Below are 24,673 nucleotides of genomic sequence, written 5' to 3' on the forward strand. Positions count from 1 at the left end.
CAAGGTCTTGAATGTCCTTCCAGGCTGGCATCAGGACTGCAGTTTGTCTGTGGTCAGCGTGAAGGACTCCCTATGAGTTGTGTGAGGGTGACTGTGCATTCGCTCTCTGGTCTCCCTTGGACCTGTGTATTGTGGTACCAAGCGGGTGTCTCCTCCTTGTATCTTGAATCTTGCAAAGTAGGATGCCAGTGAGCCATCACTGTCTGGGCTCTGAAACAGTGTAGTGGGACTCAGAAATGCCATTTCCAATTCTGCTGCTCACTTGCCAGCTCCCTTCCTCAGGAAGGAAATGGTGGTTAGCATCTCTCATGGCCTATATTTTCATACCAGGCTTTATAATTCATACTCACTGGGGCTTATAGGTGCCCCAGATGACAGCAGAGAGACCCTGGTGTCCTGGGGATTGGTGGCAACAAGGACCTCTCAGCCTAGCTGGGGCTGTTTTGGTTTCCCTGGAAGCAGGGGGCACAGGGCAGGAGATGGCAGGAAAGGAGGCTTCGGAGAGCAAAGGATGGGGTAATCTGTGGGCATCAGTATGTAAGCATGCTGTGTTGACTATGCTAATTAATTTTGGCTGAATGAGAAGCATTTATTATGTGTCAGGGGAAGTGTGATGAATGGGAAGTCAGGTTTTCCCCTGTATTATTTCAGCTCTGTGGTCTGTTCGTGATTTATTCAGTAGCATTTATGGCGCTACTAGTCTAAAACCAAAGGGGAAATTCATTCAACCCTTTCCTGTCTTTCTTTTTTTCCCCTTTCGGTTTTGCTATATTTCTGCTTTCTTTTATTTTTTTTCCTCTGGTTTAAAGTCTTCCTTGCTTTTTGGGTAGATGGATTACAGTTCTGCACCAGGCAGCTTGGTTTTCTGCTGTTCAGCTCTTCCAAACAAGGGCAGCTTTTCCAGGGACTTCAAATGCCCAGCTTGGGTGATGAGCTCTTTCAAAAAGTCCCATGTGTCACTGGAGGAACTGCTGTGCATCAAGCTTTTCTGGAAGGCTGGCCTTGGTGGTGAGTGGCTGAGCTTATAAAAATCAAACCATATGCTCTTTGAAAATAAAACAAATACTCTAGACTTTGTCACATAAAATATGATCATGAAGCAGATGGGACAGTTTGGGGCAATTGACTTGCCCCTGTGTTCTGTGTTTTAATCTTGTTTGACAGGAAAAAAACACTTCTCCATATCTTAAACCAAGAATTACTGTGTTTAACCACAGACCTATGTATGGGGAGCTGGAAGGGCTCGGAAGATTTTATGTACCTTTTCCCCTTACTGTTCAGAGATCACTGCACATTGCAGGGCCTGCTTGTGTTTGCAAGCTAGCATAAAGCAACATGCAAATCAATGCAGCTCCTCCATTTTAATCCCAAATGAAGGTCAAAACCTTTATCTATAGGGCTGCCAACCGCACTGGCACTCTTCGTGTCCCTCAGGCACAGCAGCCTCTCAGCGTGCCCCCTGAATCAGATTGTGGAGTGATGCAACACCCGTTTACTGCATTGATATCAATGTCTCTTTCTGTCTACAGAAAACCTGCTTTCCTTCATGCATAGCCTATAGGGAAGCATCATTCATGTCTTGCAGTTTATAAATTGTGCATGCTGGGTTCGATCTTCTTCTGGTGTAATTGTACTTGGTTCAGTGTGGCTGCCCAAGAGACAGCAGTGGAGGATTAGACCCTATTCTGGGACCAGTAATCCCCCTGTCTGTGGGACTACTGGCAGGGTGTGTGGGTAGTTCTAGCTAGTCACACTGGGACACAATTCTTTTGCTTTTGAGTCAGAGCACACAGAAACTTGTTGAAGGAAGTTTGCTGCTAGTAATAGGTTGGTTTTAAGTGGCACATAAACCTGCCGGCTCTTTATGGAGGCTGTCGGGCAATAAGGACATGGGGAATTATGACAGTGGAGGCATGGTACGATAGTGCTTTGCAGATGATGTCTCACAGGGGATGTGCTATTTATTTATCTAAAGGAGCAGGTTTGCAGTGCTTTTTCAGAAGAACGGCTTCCAGGCCAGAATGTCTCAGTGCCTGCATCCACTTCTTCATATTAGCTTTGACAGGCTCTAAATCTGGGGCAAAGAGGGGTTGGAGGGGCAAGGGAGCGCCCCAGGAGAGCTCAGAATGATGTCGGCAGGAGCAATTTCTTGCTGGAGACCTGTGGTATTTTGCAAAGAAAGCTGGGCTGCTTTTGCTGAGAGCTGCAATTTTTTTGTCGCTATTGTTGTTTACAAACCGAGCCATTCATTTAGGATTGAAACATTTAATTGCATTTGGCTTTTCTCAGTCTTGTACAGTCTTGTACCAGCCAAGGAAGGAGGGGAGAGGATGAGAGGCTGTAAAAAAAGAGAAAAATTAGTTTCCGTCTGGCTTTAACAATTGTGAAGGACTTTTACTGCCGCTGCAGCAGGAGACAGTTTCTTTCCTCACGTCTGTCCTGAGCTCGGATGTGGTGTGGCTCTGCCTTGTTGAGCAGCTGCAGTTGTCCCCCTCGGAGACTGCAGCAGCGAGCAGATTCCTGCCTGCAGCGAGGGGGGCAGGACTGGGGTGGGCTCGAGGGTGGCCCTGGCCCTGTGAGCATGCAGGGCCTCTGTGCTGCCTGCGGCGCTGGCATAGCTGGACAGTGGCCAAAGCTTTACCCATTTTAAGGGGACTTGCCTTTAATTGTAATTGCCAGACCCCTGTGGGGCTTGTAAAGAAAAATCTCAATCCAAACTGGCAAGGCTGATTCTTGTTTGCTGCTGGATGGTGTGTCTGCTTTCATAGCTTTTGTCTTAGAAAAAAATCATGCTTTTGTGCTCCTGAGTGGGAGCTGGTGAAACCCATCCAATCTGCCATGCAGCGTGGGTCTGCAAAATAGCTCTGCATTTCTACATGGCATTCTCCTTCCATCTGAAACAGGGCTGCAGATGCGTGGCACATAGAGGGAAGGGGTGTTTGTACCACTTACCATAGGTGTATGAGATCCCAGGCTAGAAGGAGAAAGATTTCCTCAGAGAATGATGCAGAGCTCTAAATTCAGCTCCTGTTGATCCATCTAATGAATTAAATGGAGCCTAGAGCAAACCCCCACCCTTTTCATGGGAAGTTATGCAACATTAATACCACTATACACCGACTTTTGCAGGGCAGAACACCCTCTGTACAGGGGGAATCTAAAAACATGGACTGAAACCAGTTCCACTAACATGGTGCAGGATAGATTTCCCATAACATCCTTGTAAGGCAGGAGGATTACTATTCCCTTTCCTTTAACAAGAAGAGAAATGGAGGGCCAGAGGAACAGCCTTTCCCAAGTTCTGTGGTGGGAGGTGAGACGTGCTTGAGTTGTCTTCCTTCCTTCACTTCTTGTTATATGCTGCATTTGACCCATGATGATCTGATCTGCTTCCCACCTCCATCTCCTTTGACTTCTGGGTGATGGTTCATCCAAGACTGTCTTCTACTCAGTCCCACAGGCGCAACCTATTAGCTGTTGCATTCAGGAAGCTCTTTCTGCATGCCAGAGCGGGGCTGTGGGGATTTTTGTCCACATGGAAGAGCAGGCTCTGGTTTTGCAGGCACAGGCGAGCCAGTCTGCAGTCCCTGCCTGCTGCAGGGAGTCAGCTTTTCTCCTAACAGCTCCATTTAAAGCTGCTGCTTTTTAATAGAGATTCAGTACAACCATTTTAAGAGGGACACAAAAGAGCAGTGCTGCAGTGCATTAAAGCCAAAGAAGGGCAAAGTAACAAGTCAGGATGTGACCAGTTCCTCAAATAGCTTGTGTTACAGCTTTGTCTTTCTGTGCTTCTCAAGTGAATAAACCGAGGTCATGATTATAAAAAGAGCAAATAAATTAAATCCCAATATCCTGAAAGCTGCTTGTGTGTGTTGGTTCAATTAGCACACTCCAGCGTGAGGTCAGTGTCACTGTTCCCTAAGGGTGCAGGACCTCCAGTGTTAGGCTGGTGGCTGGCTCAACAAGTGCAGCGGGTGGAGGACCATGAAACAGAGGGGATGGCTCCAGGAGAAGGAATTACAAACAGGGAGGCAGCGAAATTTCAGTCATCGCTGAGATCAGTGATGCTGTTTGTTATCCATCTGGCTTGAGAGCTCAGCTCATTTTCCTTGTTGCATGCATGACTTGCAGTAGAGGCCAATAAGCCAAGTTTCCACCAAAGCCTGTTCTCCAACTTTGCTTTTGTTTTTGCGGTGGGGTTAGGAGGTACTTTAGAAGTCAGACAAGAAAACAAGGAGCATGCTCTTGTTGGAGCTAAGCAGAGTAAAGCTTTTTGTTTGGGGTGCAAACCAAAAACCTTTCATTTGAGTTAAAATTTAAAATTGAAAGAACATTTTGCTCTGTGTAACTTTCCTTAGGCCATTCAGTAAAACTGTCAGCCTTGAAGCCAAGTGCTGAACTGCTCTTAGGAACTGGTGTAATAAAATGGTTTGGCATTTCTGAAAGAAAAAGAATTTTCCCACATTTGGGATAGAAATAGTAGCCACAAAGACCTGTCTTTCAATGTGCTTGCTCTTTTTCCAAATAATATGCTGTGTTTTTACTTTCTACTTGCTCAGTTATGATAAGCCCTTCATATCCCTCTGTCAGACCATGCAGTGAGACCTAGTACTCCCTCAGCACTAGGCAGAACTTTGCAAAATTATAATGTCTTCCTGTCCTCAAGTCACTAAAATGAACTATTTCCAGCCTCAGCAGTCAAGATGCAATATGCTGCTTATGTCCCATTGCAAATCCCCAGGCACCAGGATCTTTAGGCTCCTTCCTGCCGAGTTCATTTGGGTTTCTCCTGGCTAGTATCTGCCAACTGTGGCCCCAAGGCACATGTGGATAGTACTTGCAATAAACTGCTTCCCAGTATCCCCACAGCAGTGGAATGCCAAGAATTGTGGCAATATTATTCTAGGGAAGATGTACAACACAGGAGGCCATAGTCTCACATATGGGACAGGTCTCCTCAGCTGCCCCTGGAGTCAGCAGGCAAGGGAGAAGGGATGTTTCATACACAGAGTTGGGCTGTGGGGCAGTCTTGAAGGCTGGAGGAGGGAAATTCTCTTTTCTCTCCCACAAAACAGCTGAGATTTTTAGGATTCCTGATATCCCTATGGCTGTAACTATGCTATTGTATCAGTTTTTGTAAAAATGAGAGACAGATAGCCTGTGAGAGTCTGGGGAAGAGAAGTTGTGGCGTGGAGGAGAGTCTGGGGAAGAGAAGTTGTGGCGTGGAGGAGAGTCTTAAATCCCTCCTTAGTTTTTCTCCTACCTGCGAGGGAGTAGGCAAATGTCCCCATTACAGGATTGCTGACTATGCTAGAGCCTTATCTTTCCTGCAAAACAAATGAAGGAATGAAATTAAGCTGCAAGCAATTGACATATTTTGTAAATAATAATTTAGAGACAAATCCTTTTTGCTAGGCATTTCTAATTGCTTCCTTTCTGTGTACAGCTGTGTTATCTCGCTGCTGAGCAATTCACAGATAGGCAGGGGTGGATGTGTATGTGTGTGTGTGTGTGCATGCATGGTGGGGGTCCTGGCATCCTCCTCCCAGGGTCACACTCGTGTAGAAGGCAGGCACAGAGGGCTGCCTCATGCGTGCAGTACATTGGGGTGTTCATCCAGTCCATCTGCTGCAGGGTATATCTCTCCTGTCGCAGAGCTGATGGGACGAGACGTGTGTCCCCTCCTGAGCTGTTGCAGGTCGCCAGCCAGGAGATGGCACAGGAGGAGGTGAGCAGGGCTCTGTGTCATGTGCAGCTTCAGGCTGGCTGGTGCTTGGCGCGCTTTGTTCACTATGGTGTGAGTTTCCAGCCACAGTGAGCAAAGAGCTGCTCCCTGTTAGTGTTGCTTCTCTGGTGTGGGGAAGAGTCAGCCTACACCTCTTTAGAGAAATCTCACAGGTACAAAGCAGGCTAAGAAGTCTCCTCCCAAGCTCTTGGAGGCAGGAGACCTTAGGCAGCATTTGAGCTCATTGCAAGGGGTGAAAGACAAATACACTCACCACCTCCCTCATCAGTCCTGTCCTGTGTATAATTTACGATACATCGTGTTACATTTTTATTACTACACCATTTCTCAGACTCTTGGCTGGCATGATTCCCAGAAGGCAATGCAGGAAGGCTTTTGTATTGAGACCTTAAACAGGAGGAGCGATTCCTCATGAGCCTTTGTATCTGTATGTGGATTTAACATGCGGTTCCTAAAATAAGCTTTGATAAAACGTGGTTTTGTGTGTTAATAATTGCCAAGACTTTTTTTTCAGTGGAATTGATACTGGAAAAAAAGGCTCAGAAGAAGTCATAGAGGAAATGAGAGTCACCCCAGTCATCTGCATATAATCACTTCCAGTATAGATTGCAATTGTGTTTGAATTATAGGGCAATCAGTCTGTCAGGCTGGTAAGTATTATACAAGACCCCTGGAATTTCCTTGGAAGCTTTCAGTACTTCTTAGCCTTGAAACCTAGAGAGGTTTTAATAGGAAAAGATGTGGTACTAGGCTGTGCTAATGCCGTGTATTGATTTACTACCTGTAGCAGATGTTATGGGACATCTGACAAATTGATGACATATAAATATTGAGGCCTGTGAAACACAGTTCTGGAGTGAGGCTTGTGCAGGTGACAGAAACAGTACTTCTCAGGATAAGGAGCCTCCCTCCTAACAGCACATGCTGGGTACATGTGCATGCAAGAAACTTACCCTTGCTTTGGAGGCAGGAGCCTGGTCTCAGTGCAGGAATGAGACATTCGTTCTCAAGTGCTCCCCTAAGTGTGGTAGGCATAACACTAGAATGCCTAAATTAACAAAATCTGGGAAGTTTTGGTGGAAAGATATATTTAATGCCTGGCCTCATTCTGACATGAATGATAACATAAGTGCCAAGGCAGGTTAAAAATAGGCAGCATCTCCAGCAAAGTTCAGGAGACCTGGACCTGCAGGGAGAAAAATCTAGCACAGAAACAGATGCTGAGGGCAGGGACTGAGTTTATTTCTTCTTAAAAAATGATACCATGCATCTTCTATCACCTGTGTTTCAGGGTCATCTAATGAGTCAACAGCAATTGATAAGTTTCTTCTTAACTAAGTTACTAACTTAAGTTTACTTAAGTTAATGTATGTAAACATGCCTAAACTTAAGGTTTCTCTTCCACCTGGTAATGGTCTGGCTTAAATCCTGCTTGGGTTTGAGTCATTCTTTGTGCATGGCGGGGGTGGGCCATTCAGAGGCTTGTGATACACTTTGCAGCACCTAAATGACCTTTCGAATTTCTGTGGTTTTCTGTTGCCTGTCCCCCTGACCTGTTTCATCTGTTTCGATTGCAAGCTCTTTGGAGCAGAGCTTGTCTTTTGTACAGCTCCTAGCACAGTGTAAGTGCCTTCACTTCAGCCTGGTTATTTCTAAAGCACTGCTGTAAGACACACATCACGACTGCTTCTGGAGCTTCTGTTCTTTGTCCTTTGCTTTATCCAACTTAATGTCCTCTAAGCACCAAGTCTTCAAACTTAGCTCTGAGTGCTTAACAAGACTCTGGAAGGCTCATTCCCTCCAGCCTGAACAAAGGTTGTGTGAGCCCACATAAATAGCCAGTTCTCCCTCTCTCCTCTCTCCCCTGCTGCCCTTGGGAAGAGACCTCCCAAAAGCAAGGCAGAGAGAAGTCTGTCCTCAGCTCTCAAGCAGTAATCACACTGGCAGAGGGAGGAGGTGTTCAACATCCAGCCAGGAATCTCAAGGAAAGCCTGCCCCATGTGCTGGCAAGCTCCCAGAGTTGTGTCTCTGCCTGCTTCAAGATGTGGACATGAGGGATCTTTAATAACAGTCTTGTTGCTGGCGATGCTCCCTATTTAGTTTCTGCTCTAAGATTCACAAGGTCTTGGGCTCTACACCACATGAAGAGCTTTAGAGATCAGGGCAGGAGGGAGAGAAGAGAGAAATTCTGCTGCAGCCTTGAAAGCCCACCAGTGATGCTGAAATATCTCTGGCTTTCTCTTTGCCTCTGTCAGCATTTCTCAGAAGGATGTTTCCAACCTTGACTTCTGTGGAGGGAGATGCAGACTCTGAAAAAATCCAATTTAATGAGAGACAGAGAAATGTTTGGTAGATAAAGTGCTGTAGTGGTTCCTCACTTTCCTCTCTCTGCCTGGAACTGAAGCAGCTCCCTCTCTGCAGTGAAACAAACTGAGCTTTCACATTGCTCCTGAATGGATGGATCCCCTGTTTCTTCATGCGGAAGTTCATCGAAGGTACTGCCTTCCCAAGCTAGCCTGACCTGCAGTCATCTGGATCCATCAGGATCTAAGGAATGCATGCACTGTGGGCTATGGTTCATGTCCTTGTTCCTCATCAAACTGAAAAGCACAAAACAAAACAAAAGGCTGTGAGTAACAGCAGGACTGTTGGGGAGCCAGGATCTTAGAACATCTGTGGTGAATCTGCATGGATTTGTAGTATCCCCTGCTTTCCTGGATAGGTTTTCATAGTGTACCAGTGTGCACCTCATTCTGCAGTAGATGATCACACACATGAAGCTGTGTTTAGTTTGACTTATGGTGTGCTCTTAAATCTACTCCTCCCTGCTGTCCTGACACTATGAATAGACTCCACTCTGCTCTCCCCACCTGGCTCCCAAACTTTCACCCAATTTGATGGCAGGTATGAAGAAAACACACTTCTCCACAACCTGGTGCTCTGCTTGCATCGTTATTCCATTCCAGACTGTGAATGAAAAATCTTATTGCATTTGAGGGTGTGCTTGTAGCTGGTAATTAACACCCAGCACACTCTGCCAATGCATCTCGTACTTGCTTTACAGAAACCTAGAGCTGAAACAGAAGCCACCAGGAAAAACAATGTCTGCCAACTGAGTTAAATCTTAAGTAAAATCCCCAGCCAAATGACTGCAGAGTAAATCTGGTGAGGATGTTGCTCCTGCACTGAGCTCAGGAGGTGTTTTCCAGCTACAGGGCCCAAGAGATAATGAACATTAAGGCTAATGGGACTTATGCAGATCTGTCTCCTGCTCTTGTATGCTGTGTTCCAGCTGGGAGCGGATGCTTTATGGGGAGTTAACTCCTCCAAACTTGTAGTGGAAGTGCTGACAGAGCCGAGTTTTAAGCGCTGCTAATGGAAATGTCTGCTTTCCAGATGAACTTGGGAAGTGGGGTTAGACACAGTATACACAAAGGCAGAGAGTAAGTCCTGTACTAACAGATTAAGTCTGCAGCTTTCAAGGGAAAAACTAATCTGTACATTAAATATGCCTGCTGGCCATGTGGCCTGGTTCCAGCATTAAGGATTGCTCTTGCCGGCATGCTTTTCCCCCCTCTTTGTCATCCTTTCTGAACATGAGCTTAACAGAAAGGCCAGCACCCCTGTCCAAATGCCTCCCTAGTAAACATGCCTAAACCCCTAGCCAAGGCAGCTGTCAGAGCCGAGAGTGTAAATTTTCGCTGCCCTGAACTCGCTACACTTTCTGGCATGTATGGAGCTGTGTGAGAGAAGTTTAATGGAGTTGATATTGTGGAGAGCAGCCTTGTCCTCGCTGGCCGGATTGCCCTGTGCTTCTCTGATGTGACACCACTTCCACTAAGGATGTGATCCCCAAATGTGTGGGATTTTCTGGCAGCTATAAATTAAATGCCTGTCTGGAAGGGAATTGAGCAGCTGGTTCATTAACCCCCTCTGACAGTCACCGTCTTTACTGCTAGTGCATGTGGATTGTGTGTGGGTTTGGTTTTGTTTCTCCCAGTTCATGGCAGAAGAGGTTACAACCTGAATGGCCTCCCCTTGGTCTGCTTGTGCTTCTGTGTGACTCTAGCTTCTGCAAAGTGTCTGCTGGCTGAGAGCACTTGGCAACCCTTCTCAAGAGTCAGCCACTGCCAGGGTCATCAGCAAGGCTCTGCCCAGCACCTGACCGCTGGAGGCAGGAACAGGGAAGCTCTCATGGCCTGGGTGCAAAGTGGGAAGAGAATCAGAGCCACAGTTTGGTAGCCAAGGTGCAATATTGCACCTGCAGTAAGAATCTGCAAGGTGGTTACAGGCCTGAGACCTTCTGGGAGACAGCTGTTAGTTTTAGACCTCTGCAGCTCTTCAGCTACTTGTGCCATAGCATAAGATAGCAATGTGCATGTGCATGCATACACAGACACATTTATACAGACAGTTATAGTAAGAGACAATTTGCTGCCTCACAGAGTCTAAAGGCCAGAATTGGAGAGGCATTTGGATGCCTAAGGCTGCACTGAAATGGGACAAGACCCAAATGAGTTAGGCACATAATTGCTTAGAACAATTTTAAATACTGGGCACACACATGCATCCTCAGGGGCCTATATTGTCTTAGAAAACCTGGTCCTTGAGCAGTAAGCAGCAGGGAGAGACACAGGAAGGACTGCAGTGCCCATTTGCCATGTAGGAACTGTGGCGAAGGAAGTACCTGTGACTTTCCCAAGGTCATGTGAGAAGGCAGTGGCAGAACATCCTCTTCCACTGTGCTCTGCCCCAGCACCAGCTCTCTCCTCTCCCCTTAGCACCAGGGCTGAAAGGTAAGACACACACTCACACAGCTCCCCAGCTCTCTCCTTCCTGTTCATTTTTGCTGGGTCTGCCTGTAGCTGCCATACTTGAACCTCAGACCGACTCAAAGAAGTTTCTCAGGAGTCCTTGAGCTCCCAGAAGGGGTAGTGACAGCTGCAGGCTGCGATTTTGCTTGTGTTCTCTGGTTTGGTCCCTTCCACCCCTCCTTCCATCTCCCCTCATTGTTTGTCTGCTATTTTCTTTTGATTTGCAGCTTTACCGAGCACTGAGTTTGCAGCAGCATGTGATTACCCTGTATGGAGCCTTTCCCACTGACAGCATGATGAGTGGAGACAACGTTCAGTGCATATACAATTTAAGCCAAGCAGGAGGCCAGTCCAGCACCTCACTTGCCAATTAACTGAGTCGATATTGTGCACAGGATAATGTTTGTTGTTTGCCTGTGTTGCTAAAACACTTCCAGAGTGTTTAGAGCAATATAGCAATATCCTTACCTCCCCCATGCAGGGATGAGCTCTTCAGCTAAACCAGGATGCCATAGCTCTGAGAACAGCTAAGGAGGAAGGAAGGAAACCGGGGACCTCCATGGCTTTGGGGTCCTTCAAGGCTTTGTGTGAATATGGCAACAGCTGCTACAGGCCTTTTCAGGGTGTGGGAAGACAAGAGGCTGTTCCATTGAAACTGAAAAAGAAATTGTATCTATGCAGATAAAAAGGCCTTCAAGAAGATGCGAGGCCATGGACAGACCATCTGCAAAGCAACCACATAAAGGAGCCACAGGCAAATCTGGTTCCTACTGATCTCCCTCGCTTACATGTCATCGTAAACTGAGCCTTGCTGTCTGATTTACAAAGAACTGGTGTCTGTGCTCTTTCCACTGGCAGCTCAAGGCAAAGGGAATCCAGCATAGAGAAACTACAAGTGGATGCATGTTTCTGCTGTGTAGCAAGCATGTGCCCTGGGAGCAAACCTGCTGGCAGCCCCGTGGCACGTGGGCGGTGTGGGAGCATGGCCGCTCACCTTGGAGGTAGCTGTGATTTCCAAGGAAGCTGGGGCTGCGAGTAAACGGCAGCTCCTGCCAAAGGTACTTGCTGGCTTATTTTCCATTCCCTGGGGGTGAGCTTCCACTTCTTTATGGGGCTCAGTGTGACTTGGAGGCACCAGGATCTGATCCCTGCCCAGATCTGGGGTTGCACATCAGTGGGAGTCGCTCATGCTTGCAGGGGAGCAGGAGATGTGTTCTTGGCAAGGCTAGCCCATCTGCTGGAGGACTTTGAGAGATGCTGCAGGCAAATTGCTGTTGGTTCTCTCAGGACAAGTTTCTGCCTCAGGTTTATTTCCTTCCCAAAGAACAGAGATAGTGTTTTCCTACTTCTCTGCAGCGACACGACAAAGTATGTCCATGAGGCACTTTCCATACCCAAGCAAGCAACGGTGGCTGCAGAAACATGCTGGCACACAGGGCCATCAGCATGCAGACTGTGGGATGCACCAGCCCTCCTCATGTGGTGGTAGTGGGGTGATGGCAGTACAAGAGAGAAGAAAGGGCCATGCTCCATTTTGCTTTTGTATTTTCACCCTTCATCCAGCATTATCAGTATTGTAAAACACTGTTGTCCACAGAGGCTTACCTGAGCTCAGAAGGGGCCTTTTATGATGGCTATGAGCAAAAATAAAATCCTTTTAAGCTGAGGTCTCATCACTCCATTCCTCTAACAGGTCCCAGGCCTGTGTTTCTTGGTTGGTGTCTCACCATCCTTCACCATGTGCCATGTTCACTGAAAGCACCTGGTGACCACAAGCATGGGATTTCCCCCTCCCTCCTCCTCTTCCTTTTTCCTGGGCTTCACCAGGAAGTATTTATTAAGTGTCAGAGTGATAAATGAAAATTCATATTTTATTGTGAATTATTCCAGCCCTGCAGTGGAGCCCAGATCTATAGCCTCAGAGAGTTATTAACTGCTTACCGCAGAGAGCTATAAAATCCTCATCATTTTCTTCAGCCTCTGCTCTGTCAGGGTGAAGGAAAGAGAGCCAGATTATGACACAAGATGGTTGGAAAGCTGCTTCCAAAATTTCCCTTTGATTGGAGTCCAGTGTTGGCTGGAATGATTTCATCAGAGCAAGACAGGTCTCTCAAGAAACACCTTTGCTGGGGTTTGTTCTTTCCAGCTTGCTCTTCTCATTTTCAGGTTGTAACTCTCAAACTCCTTATGAGACAGCCCTTGGGAATCTGGCTCTGGCAGTGGTGGTTGCATTTCTTCCCTTGGTGGTTTTATTCAGAGGCACAAAAGTAAGCAAATGCCACTCAAAGATGCAGTCAGTGCTGTCTTTTGAAAGTGCTTTCTCCAAAGACATGCTAAAGCTTCCCAAATAGGTAATGGTATTCACATGCCCTTCATTGCTGCACGTGGGGCTTAAATCTGTCACGTCCGTCTGCTCTTTGCCCAGGCTGCAAAGCAAATTCCTGATGCAGTTTCACCATTTCAAATGTCTGAATAGGAGCTGAATTCCTGTTGACATCAGTTGAATTAGGAATGTGCTCTTCAATTCTTTTACTTGATGAGAAATGATCTTGGCTCCTTGTGTCCTGCAATCATCTCAGAACAAAGACCCTGCTGGCTTTTTCTGTAGCCTGGCTGCTGCCATTTCCCGTCAGTGCTGCCTCAGCAGTTTTGAGCCTTGTGCTGGCACATGTTGGTTTCCAGGCAGCTGTGGATGGCCGAGTTGCGTTGGCTCTTGTGCTCAGAAAGGAACTGGGTCCTAGGACTTGGGTGGCACGATGGCCTGGTGAGCGTGTTCAAGTAACTCATCCTAGCAGTTACTGGTGATGCTGTCTAAAGGACTCGCTGTTGTTTCTTAGATGGTGCAGGAATCATTGCTCCTCTCATCCCAATGGCTGACAGGGGCTCACACCTCAGTCATCGTAAGGCTTGTTACTGCCCGTTGCAGCAGAAAGGCTAAAGATTGACTGCACCCAAAAGGCTTTCAAGGCCTTTCACTATGCTCTGGTGATGCAGGACTGGACAATTGGCTGGTGCAGTGCAGGAGGAATACATGCTGACTAGGTTTGTTTGTTGTCATCTTTCTCACAGGTACATTTTGTGCTTTTCTGCCTTGGATTTTACTCCTGCACCAAGGTAATGACTTCCTTTTGTAATGCTGATTGTCCAGAAATGGTTGCCTTTAGAATCTATCAGGACATAAAAAGTTTAGGTTGATCAAGAGATGAAGATGGCAATCCATCTCTCCAAAGACATTTGACAGCTAAATTCATAGATCCTCTTGCTACTGGAGGATTGTTGAGAGGTAGAACAAACCTCTCTCAGGACAATGACTGTAACAAAGACTGAATCATCTTCCATGCCTTCACATACAGGATACTTTACTGGCATATTTGTTTCTGCTTGAATTCATGATCTGGGAAGGGACTAAAAGTGCGTGCACTGAGTCGGCATTGGAGTTGGACAGGCTTGCCTGGAAAAGGGAGGAGGGATCCTGCTATGGGAATAGTTGAAAGCCAGTGGATTCAGTCCATTGGTGTGTAAGATCTATTAGTGTCTTATAAGATCTGATAGGTGTAATGATGGGCTAAATTAATGTTTGGAGTTTTACTTAGCTGGAGCTAAGATCATCAGCGTGTCGAGCAAGATCATCAGCAACATTTAGGTCATCTTCAATGCAACAGTCATTTTATGGGCTCCAAACAGCAGCAGCAACAGAGACGAGTGAGGAGGAATCATAGCTTGCAGCTTGGTGGTCTCTTGGGGCACTTGACATGTTGCTGCCTCCATTAAATGAAACTCCACTTCTAATTATATCCCATAATTATAGCCTTCAACCAGTGTGATTTGTAAAGAGAGGGGTCATAGATAGCGAGATCAGTCTGAGATTGACTGTGCAGTGGATATCAGTAAACATCCTTGACTGCCTACCAGAGTCTGACAGAGATGTAAAGGACTAATGCAATAAGGCAGGGCACGCAGCTGGATTGATAGAAGCAGTGGTGTGGCCTCTGGCCCCTGAAGATATTACGTGACAAGGCAGTGAAAGCTGCAAACAGGAGGGCAAACCATCTATTCAGTGTGACAGTATTAGACAGAGGTTAAGAATCTTGTGGACTGCTATCAACATCGATGAACGGTCTCCAGCAGGGATCTGCATTAACACGTTGAGTGCTACGCTGTCTTGGGTGTACAGCAGCTGTGTCAGACCAAACATCCCCATGTCACAGACGAAGCCCATCACTCTGAGACCATGGCCAGAGCAGCAGGGCTTCTGTGTCCCTGGAAATGGGCAGTCCATCTGAGGTGGCATCTTGGAAAAGCTTGGCAGACCAGGAGGGATGCAGTTGCAGATGAACTATTTAAGAGCATGGGATGATAAAGAGTTTTGTTTTGTTACCTAGAAAACCCTGTGGTCAGGCTGGATGTGTTGCTGTAAATTATGCAGTTTTGGCTTGAAATTGTAGTCATGGGTCTGGTGCTTTTCTACTGTGTATTTCTTCAGTAGCCTCCAAGAGTGGTGCAGGTTCCTCTCCCAGGGCTGATACCAGTGCAACAGAGACTGTTTGAGTAAGAGTCAGGCCTGTAGTTTATCCACTGAGAAAGAACCTGTGTGTGGCTCTGCTCTGGCCTCTTGCGCCTGCTGAGCTCAGAAAAGCTCGATGACTGACCTCTGCACTGAGTCTAGTAAGTTGTGGTTCCTCCTATGCTCTTCTGGTTTGGATCTAAGCGATGGAGAATAGCAGTACTCTCTGGTCAGCTCTTCCAAGGAGTAGTTCCTCTACCTGTTAATATTTGTGTTTCAGATGCTATTTAAATATTTCATTCTCAGCTTACAGCCACTAGGTCCTTGGTGTATTAAGGCAGCTAAGGTGATGGAGACTGAATGAAAATCAAAACCAGATTGTCTTCTCATTCGCCTGGTGATATAATTCCCCTTGGACTTGAATTGTATGGGAAAGGAGACAGGACTGTTCAGAGGACATAAACTGACCTACAGATTGAGATGGGAGAGTTGGTTTGTCTTTGCTCCAGCCAGCTTTATTTTGAGTTTATTTTCTCTGGAAATGGATTGTGCAGATGCATGTCCTTTGATTCACCAACTTCTGTACATCTCAACCAATTTCATCTCTGTTTAATGGGGGGATAGTGGTCTTAAAAGGGATGATGCCCATACAAGTTTCACAGAAGTAGGGGTGAGGAAGAAGAATGGGACTTTGTAAGGCTAAAATGCCCCAGTTCCAACTTCATCAGTGTGTCCCATGGGAGAAAGAGGTCCAGAATGTCCCCCCATTTGGAAAAGCTTCAGCAAGAGCTCACAAGCAGTGAACAGTGAACCACAAAATCATTTAGAAATCTGATTTAATTGTGCTGGTGTTCAAGAATTTCTTCTTTATTTACCTTCATAGCATACGGGACCCACTTGACTAGAAAGCGTGCAGACATATAATGAGAGACCGTCTGACCCCAGCCTCCCATAGACTAAACGGATAGAGTAGCCAACAGCCATTTTACGGATGGGGAACTGAAGCAAAGAGAGATTAAATTATGTTCTCTAAGTCCCGCAGGGCGTCTGGTTGACTGTCAGCCAGTTCTCTCTTCCTTTCTTGTCTCTAATTCAATTCTTTGATCAGAGGGTTTGGCTTTTGTTTCTATAACTCGTCCAACCTTCTTCTTGTTTCCAGCAGCCTTGTTACAGATTTTAGCAGGCTCTGCTGTGCTGGCACGACCATTGTTCTTCTCTGCAGGATGGGATGTACGTCTGAGTAATTCTTTGCATGAGTTGTCTTTCTCTCGGAGACATTTCTTCGGTTTCTGTGATACAGAATAAATTGCAGTACATAGCTTATTAGAACAGCAACAAAAAACTCCCAAACAAACCTTCAAAATCAAGGCAGTTCAAAGAAGCAAGCAGCAAAACCCAGCATGAAGCTGTAGGAATACAATTAGAAACTCTCCCAGTAGTTCCTGGGATAGACTTATCAACAGCCTCTGCTCCCTAGGCCATCAAATGCTGAAGTCTGGGTTTTCGGTTTTGTTTTCTCCCTCTGAACTGAATAGCAAAGGGCATCCTGTCCTGCAAGGTAGGATCTGGGTGGGAATGCTCAGCTTGTGAGATGCTTCCCACTGGTGCCTGTGGGTAAGATCCTGGCTCCTCCTGTCGACCAGCTGCCTTCCTCTTGAGGTGAGGAAACCAGGGTACAAGAAGTTCTCTAAAGACCAGCACATCCCCTGGAGCGTGTGTACTGGCAGGGCTTACATGCAGGGGCCTCTGTTGCATTCACTGAGAGACGCTTGGAAAGCAGGACCTGGGCACTGCACCAGTATTAAAGTGCCCTCGCTTGAGCTACAGCCACGAGCAGCTCAGACTCCTGAGCATGGAGTGATGGAACTCTGTGCCGCTGTTGGAGAAATTCAGGCAAGCTCAGAGGTATGCTCTGGAAGGATTCCCCTGCTTCTGGTGCTTTTCACTGCATGCTGCTGCCTCTGAAGACAATGGGGGTTTGACAACCTGTGGGAAGATACTCCAGGGCACCTGACTTTCCATCTCTTGGCACCTGAAGCAGAAAGCACTTCTGTCCGTGACATGCTCTTTTTTCATTTTTGGAAAAACACAGCTTCCTCCTCTCTGCACCTCTTAGCAATGCAGCTAAAATCTTTCCCAGCTAAAAATCAGATTTACCAAGAATGTCTTTTATTGATTTACAGGGTTCACCTTTATGAACAACTCCAGTATTTCTCTTTGGACAAAATGAAGCAATATTAAACATTGTAACAATAAATCCAGGGCACCCTCTTCTCTCCAGGGTGTAAGGTTATCCAAATGTATGCTCTTGTATTTATCATTTACCAACAGAACTATTTAAACGACAATATTTGACAGGAGTGGTTGTGTCGGGTGTGATGGAGTGTGCGTTATAAAAAGACAGTAAGAGAGACTTTGCATTTGTCCTTCAAACATAAAGTCGATTTTTGCATGATTGGTACTTCAGAGATCATCTTCAGCGCAAGATTAACTAGGGACAATATACAGTGAAGTCAGATGACTAAGACCCAGTGGCTTTTGCTGTGTGCTGCAGTCTCCCAGAGGGCTGTGTACATCTGCAGCGTACATAAAAGGTGCTGAAGAAAAGCGAGTTTGCTTATGCTGTACTGCAACTTCCAGACGTGAGATTTTCAGAGGGGTGCACACCCCTCCTTGAAGATTTTGAGCTGGGGCCAAAAAGTTTTAACTCCACCAAGCAATCATGGTTTTAATACATTCTGCAGCAGTGACCAGCATCTGTAAACAGGCCCAAATCTGGCAATTTTGAATTCTGCTTTCAATCTAAGAGTTACTCTGGTGAGTACACAAGCCTGCTTTGGTCTCAGGAGCCCTTTGGGGCACCACCCCTGAGCAGCAGTGTTAATGCATTATCACATGGTGGGTGGCTGAGGTCAGATGGGTCAGGAACTGACCCTTGCAGAAAGTATGATTGATAAGGATTCCCTGCTGAGTTGGAGAAAAGATGCAGGGAAACTGTAGGAAAACCATAAGCTCAGTGCAAGGTACAAGGTATCAGACAGGCACAGTTCACCAGTCTGTGGTGCACAGAGGCGTAGCTGCTGGCTGAGTGCAGGACGTGTGGAAAATACACCCTGAATACAGTGCAGAGAATAAGAAAATATGGTGTGATACTGGCTTGTGGAAGGGCAATGAATAATGTTTCTGTATAAAGGCTTTTGCTAGAAACTTGCTATTTCATTTGAAGGAATGTGGAAAAATGTAGCTCCTGGATAAATGCGTGTGCTAATGCATCTCCATGCGGTTGTCACAACTTGCCCTGTATTTTGCAGTTCTGGGTCTTGTCCTGGAAGAGAGACTGTCTGGCCAGAGAAGCGCACCCTGGCTGCTGAGCTGACAGATGATGTGCTGAGCCTGGAGCTGGGGGGCCATGGGACATTACTAATTACTAGTATGCTTTCAGCTGCAGGCACCTTTTGACAGTGCTTTCCCCCAGCACTACATGTTGTACAAACAGAGAGCAAGAGCTCTGGGGTGCTGCACAGCTAGGCAGACACGGTAAAGTGTTTTTCTCAAGTCTGGCAAGGCAACTGGTGGCAGAGGCAAGAATAGACAAGGTCTTCTCTGTTACCCTCCTGCAGTTTCCTTGCCACTATACTGAAGAAGATGCAGTTCCAAGCTACAGGTGGGTTGGAGAGACAGAAATATTTAAAGTCAAGACTGGAAAAAAAGGAATGCTGCACTCAGATCTTTCATTATTCCTCAGGTAACTCAGAGCTAAAGTGTCTAGATCATAGTAGGAAGAAGGCGTTAGTTTTGTAAGCTCTTGTTCGCAAAAATGTGAGCCTCTGTATGCTCAGCTGTTGAGCCAGGATCTTAAATGAGTCTCATAATGTATTTACCAGTGCTGTGAAGTTCACCCTTTTATACTAGATTATGGTAATAATGGTATTGTGCAGCAGATGAAATTAGTTTTTCTACACAGTTTTGTTTCATCTCAGTGGCTAAATGTGTGAAATAAAAGGTGCAGTTGGCAGTATTTTCATGGGTAAGCCAGTTTCCTCCCACACCCACCCTACAAACACAGATGCTTCCTCATATCCTGGGGACAAGCTGACTGCCAAGCAATGCATGAAAGGACTGTGAGAAGCGAGGGCTTTTTTAAGATTTATATTTACCATTAGGATAATTTTGGAGATTTATTACTTTTCAGACAATTGGGGACTGTTAAGTGCATTTCACGTGGGCTGGCATCTAGCATGGACTGTAGCAGCCCTGAGGGATACTAGTATGATGACCATTTTTCTTTCCCACTTGCACACACCAGTAAAAAGCACCCACATAGCTATAAGGACTTGTATGTAGCACAGGAGGTGTCACTGTACCTCTGCAACCTCTTTAAATCATCTCTGGGTGGTCACAGTAAGCTAGTTGCCTCAGACTGAAACATGGGCATCCCTGCAGTGCTGACAGCGTTCCTGCAACCTTGCCCAGCACGGGCTCAATTTGAGAGAGCACGCTGTGCGCGAGAACAGCACACATCCAGCACTGTCCTCTGTGCTGGTGTGTGAGACTTCAACCAGGAACAACATGAGGCACGGATGAGGAGGAGTGTCAGGACAGTCTCTAGCATCTTGGTCCAGGACAGTCTCTAGCATCTTGGGCCCCATTATATTAACAGTTGGATTATGTGGGATGTTTCATGGACTTGCCTGTTGATTTTTCAACCCAAAGCCCTTTCTCCTGCGGAAAGTTATTTACAGGAACAAAAGCAATGACATCTTTTCTCATTCCTTTCTGAACCTGGGATTTGCTGTGAAAAGATGTCAACAAAAGATCAACGCTGAGGATGTCCCTCAGCAAAAGTTCACATCTTTTTTCCTCAAAATCAACTGAAAAAAATTTGTCCCAGTTTCCATAATCTTGTTTGAGACCAATCAGTATCCACTGGTTGATCAGTTGAGAATTAACTTGAGGTTGACCAGAGAGAATTAAGACTCCTGCTATGCAAACTTTAGCTCCTGTGAAGCATTTTGCTAACTTCTCTTCATGAGCTGCTGGAGTAGGTAAAAATCAGGCTACGGGTTCTTATCACACATCCCAGATTGACCTGGATGAATGTCCAAGCTAGGAGTCATCTTAGAAATTTCCCAAGCAGATTTTGTTGTTTTCGTGTTCTGAACAGATAGCAAACTTTATCTTACATTTTATATGGAGTGGTCCAGTCCCAGCCTCCCACATTAATCAGGGCTTCTGCAGTCATCAGTGTCCCAACAACGAGGCCAAGGCAGAGCAAAGTCTTTTCTTAGCTTCAGTAGCAAGTTCTTTAAGTTTAATCTGATTAAAGATTTGTATCAGGAAACTGAGAGAGACAGAGGAGGAAGTGCTGCTGCTCATTTTGGATGGGGTGAGAAAGTAGGTCAGGCAGAAAAGTGTATTATTATTACCAATTCATTGCATAGCATGTGCTCTGGTAAAAAAGCAAGGCTTTGTTTTTCTGAGTACTACTTGCACTTGTGAACATTTCACAGTAAAAAACCTTCAAAACTGTACAGGAGTGAGTCCAGCCTGAGCGGAAGTGCAGCCACCTCCAGGGTCGAACACAAAGTTGCTTTAACAGCTGAGCACTGACCACTGGTGACTGAAGAGGTTAATGTAGCCTCAGAAATAACATGTTGGGAAGAAGCAAGTCTAAGTATCTTATGTGCACAATAGCCTTAAAAGCCCCTTCCACCAGCCTCGTGAAGAGTGCTTATGAATTTCATCAGAGGAGCACGTACAGCTGTGAGAAGCAGCAGGCTGATTTCTCTGTGTCTGCTTCACGTGCCAGTAAGCTTGTTAGCTTTCTCACTGGGTTAATGAAAAATACTACTTCTTTCACCAGTCCTTGCCTTGCTGATACCCTTAGCCCCGACAGCACTGAGCCTTTAATGAGCAGATACAGTCAGGGCCCTGTTTTTTCTGTTTTCACCAAGAAGTAGCACCTGCAACAACATGCATGCCCTAACAGCACACAGGGGAGCTACTTCGCCATGGCCTGGAATGGAAGAGGGATGCCCGCTGTGCTGCCAGTGCTGCACGGAGAGTCGGATAAACCACGTTTAACTTGTGAGATGTGACAACATTATTACTCTGTGGCGATGGTGGGGAAGGAACCAGCTGCAGCGTGACAAACAGCTTCTTTCACGCCCTCAATGACAAGCACACACTGCTATGTGCGAAGAGGATGGAGGTGTTTGAGTCCAAGCAAGGGATGGACACGCCTGCTACAGCATGAACCCATCTCTGCTTGTATTCAGCGCTGTTGGTGGGTTTCAGACCAGTCCTCATGTTCCAACAGGACGTGTGTGTGTGTGTGTACATGGGTTTTTTTTCTTCAGTCTAATTTTTCGCAACAATCGTATGTAATTTTCATGCACTGCCTTGTGTCTCAGCTTCATTCATCACCAACATGATGGCCAATTAGTCATCTCTCACTATTAAGCAATGCTAACAGCTACTTTAAATGCAAGCAGAGCCTTAATCTAGTTCTAACTCAGATCGACGGTGATACTTGTAATTAGGACATCAAACAGAGGAGAAACTTGATATGTTTATAGCTGAGGGAACCTTTGCATTGAACTATTTCAGGAATAATTATGTATTATCTTTATTAACATGGCCCAAGTTACTAAATAATGGGTCATGCTTTTTCATTTGGGGTGTTAAATATATATATTTTAGAATCAGGCTAAATTCCAGATTTCAGTGCTGTCTGATTTGCTGTGAGCTGCTGCCTTGCCAGCCTAGGCAGAGCATTCATTACAGGTGCAGGTTTACTGGGAAAGGGGTGTCAGGCCTTCCCCACACCCCACCCTGGCTGGGGTACAGATGCCAGGGCATATGATGTAGTTTCCCTTCCATCCCCCACCCCACCCCCTCTCCCAGTTCTTTCTGGGGCATCTTCCCCATGCAACTGGATCTGATCATGCCTTGATGTCTCAGGCTAGAGGGATGTTTGGATGCTGCATGCTAGATGCACATCACTACCTGCTAATACACATGGTACCATTTGCAGATGAGAAATAGTAAGTGCCGCACCAATTTCCAATCAGAGTATGTGTGTTTCTGTCTGTGAGATACAGATGCAGAGCAAAGCAACGGCATTTATAGATTTGCAGTATGCCTCTCCAGGAAAAAAATAGAAACTAATTCCCCTCTGTTTTTCCTTTGCCCCACAGCATACATGGCTCTGTGTTGATTTTAAAGCACTGCCTGGCACATCCTCTTCTCCTGCTTTGGGCCTGACTGGAAGCACCAGGCTCGTTTTGCTGGCACCACTCCTTCACTGTGCCAAACTAGGATGCTGTCAGTGAGGTACAAGGCCCTCAGGTGTTTGGTACCCAAGAGCTCCCTTTTCAACTCCCTTGTAGCCAGTTCATATTACACATCTGCACTGCTCTGATTTGAACCTGGGGTTGATACAATGCTTGCAATGATGGGTAAAAATGAATAAAGTTCTTCCAGAAAGAAAAGCAAAGTAATAAGGGTGAGGAAGCCATTGCAATAAACATACATTGATAAACATCATGAATATGCCTCCTCAGACATGCTTTGGCCTAAGCAGCAAGGGTGACAAAAATCAGATAAACACCTACCAGGTTTTGATGAGAAAATTCAAATTGAACATTTCCCTCACTGGAGGATCTGAGAACTTGCTTGCTCCCTTGTTTTGAGATTTATAAAAAGGAAAGGGGGAAAAGGAAAGAAGTTGTTTTGAAAGCAGAAACTTTCTATTTAAAACCATAAACAGGAAAGGGGGGAAAGGTCAGTGTCGAAATTCATTGGGGGAGGGAAGAAAAATATGGAAATGAGTTTAAACAAAATGTTTTTCTTTCTCTGGAGATGGCTGTCTGTTTTTCTGTAGCCTTATTAATCAGCCTGTTTCTGTCTCTGCTTTTAAAAGAGGCAAGGGAGAACAGAAACCCAGTGAGTGAGAGTGTGAGAGTGAGGCTAGAGAACCACTTTGCACATATATTTATAACATTAGTATTGCAGTTCTTTGATTCCAGCTTTAATCGACCTTCTTTTCTCCTAATGAGCCACTCAGAGAGATGTTTGCCTCTTGCAGCGAAGTATTATACTCTCTTTGTTCTTCCACTGGAAATCCACATTTAGGATCTCACTGAGAGAATACCTTATCCCCTCAGTTCTCGCATCTGGGCTGACATACCCAGGAAGCTCTTTGCTGACCACAGCTGGAAAAGCCTTGGCTGTGCCAGAGGTAAGAACCCTTTGAGAAATGCAATCACGCAACGGCCTCTGTGAGGGTCCTGAAATCTCAGGACAGCATCGGCTATGTGGCCTCCACTCCATCCTTGAAGCCGGATCAGAGACCAGGCTAATGGTACCAGATTCCCTGATGCTCTTTAATAGGTCTTCTGTTTGGCGTTTGATCTAAGACTCCATGTTTTCAGGGTCACCTCAACTGACTACCTCTCCATATGGAAATCCTTCAGTGGTGCATGTAACAAATCAATAATGACTTCAGTGTGGTTCTTTCTCTGTTGGAAGGCACTAATGAACCGTCAGGCGGAAGGCTCGCCTGATGTTCATTAAACCTAGGAAATGCCCTGCAGCACAGTAACAACTGCAACAGTAAAATAAAAGTGGAAAGACAAGGTGGGGTATCCATTCACTGGCAAACCGTACCTCCAGCCGGCACGTTTGCCTGTGTCCAGAAGCATTGTCAAATCAAGGGTAGGATCTGGGCTGGAGAAAGCTTTTAAAGGGTGGAGAAAACATGGGTGAACTGTTTGCCTCTTCAAATCCTGGACTAGACTTCTCTAAAGGAAATGTTGGAGAGTTTTTTCAGGGCCAGTCAGTTTTTGGGGAAAGATAAAACAGAAGAAATTAAAGTTGATCTAAGGATCGACTTAAGTTGCTGTCTTAGGTCCATCTTAGGTCAACTCCTGCTTGGAGCCAGCTCCATGGTTTCACTCAAGTATGATGTAGACTGAGGGCTGTTGTCATCATGTAAGAGCAGCTTTTCTGTGACACCTGAAGCCTTGTCCTACATTCTTCAGTCATTCCCTCACGTTCTCTCTGCGCTGCATTAATATCCATGCTGGATCCATGACCATATTGAGCTAAGATCCATCCAAGTTGCCCTCGGGTCTAAATCAATGCTTCAGTGGAGCAAGGCCAGTTTCTCCTGATTGGCAATCAGACCATGCTGTTTCCTTCAGTTCGTGCCCTATCAGCTGGTAGAAGATCTGCTTGCATGAGTGGTGTGCAAGGCACTTCCAGTTGTGGCCGGACTCTTTTGTCATACCCCATGTCCACTGTGTATACATTAAACAGAACAATTTCCAGTTTTCCTCAACTACAAAAGGAAGGAAAAAGCATCCAATAAATTGTAACAAGACTTTTACAAGCATATTTCCCCAATGCACGTAAACTGCTGCTCAATTTTATTGCATATTGGTGATCAAATGGACAAAGGCAGTTACCACTGTGAAACCGACTTTCAAGGACTAAGTGCTCTTAGAGTCTTAAGTGTGTCATCTTCACTTTAAAAAAATCAAAGAATTGGAAGACAAGGTGACAGAGAGGGCAGACTTTCAAACAAGTGTTTGCCAGGCTTCAGAA

The 24,673-nt window shown here is 45.9% G+C and overlaps 1 long non-coding RNA gene across 1 annotated transcript in view; it reads left to right on the forward strand.

Moving 5' to 3' along the window:
• The first annotated feature begins 872 nt into the window (after positions 1-872).
• Positions 873-24,673, forward strand: part of LOC114012984 (uncharacterized) — a 132,150-nt gene continuing 108,349 nt past the window's right edge. Inside the window, exon 1 of the long non-coding RNA XR_008745744.1 lies at positions 873-1,008. This is a non-coding gene — a long non-coding RNA (uncharacterized LOC114012984). The remainder of the gene's footprint in view (positions 1,009-24,673) is intronic.

The sequence above is a fragment of the Falco peregrinus genome, chromosome 2 (assembly GCF_023634155.1).
Source record: "Falco peregrinus isolate bFalPer1 chromosome 2, bFalPer1.pri, whole genome shotgun sequence".
NCBI classification, from domain to species: domain Eukaryota; kingdom Metazoa; phylum Chordata; class Aves; order Falconiformes; family Falconidae; genus Falco; species Falco peregrinus.